This window comes from Arachis duranensis, chromosome 8 (assembly GCF_000817695.3).
Source record: "Arachis duranensis cultivar V14167 chromosome 8, aradu.V14167.gnm2.J7QH, whole genome shotgun sequence".
NCBI lineage: Eukaryota > Viridiplantae > Streptophyta > Magnoliopsida > Fabales > Fabaceae > Arachis > Arachis duranensis.
Genome location: NC_029779.3, coordinates 40,378,182 through 40,379,075, shown reverse-complemented (window position 1 = coordinate 40,379,075; position 894 = coordinate 40,378,182).

The window sequence follows — 894 nt, the reverse complement described above, 5'->3', positions numbered from 1 at the left end:
TAATAAATATAATTATAAATTAAATTTTTTAAAATAAAATAATAAAATTAATATTATCCAAATCAAAATAAATATTATTCAAAATATATAATTAAATATTTTTAAGTTTATAATTAATCAAAAATAAAATATAATCCAAAATATAATTTAAAAAATATCTTTAATTATTATCTCTATTTTTTATAAATAAATAATATTATAAAAATTTATAAAAAAAACAATCCTGACCATAAAAATGTCTGGTCTGCATCAAAAAAGTCTGTCTTATTTTATTAAAATTTGTCAAAATTTACAGATTAGACAATACGAATTAGAGAGAATTTTTAAATTTTACAATTTTAAATTTCTAGTTCAAACCTACTTTTTTTTTTACAAATTATATAAATCGGTCCAATAAATTTTGGCCTATTTGTTATTTCTAACCATTTAGAGATTTAAAAAATAAAAAAAAATTAAGAGTCTAAACCTGCATGTCAGCGATAATAATGAACCCATTTGATAGGACTGCCTATTTTTATGGATCATCTATATACAGATAGAAATGATTATTAAGAGATTTTTATATATTTCATGGATTAAACTAAGAAATAGAGTGATATTATCCATTAAATTTAAAAAAAATAAATAAAAGATAAAAATAAAAAGTGGATGAATGATGGGAGGAGGAAAAGAATCAAACGTTTCATGTACTTAGGACAAAAAAAAAAAATACAATTTCTTACGTGTACTATTGTTCGTTGGTTTCAACTTAAGTTAACTATATGCATCAATAATTTAAGGTTAATAATAAATTTTTAAATAAGATATAAATTTTTTATTAATTAATTTTTAATTTGTTGTATTAAAAAAGATCGTAAATTTTTTTTTTTGTGATAAAATTTATTATAGAAATTT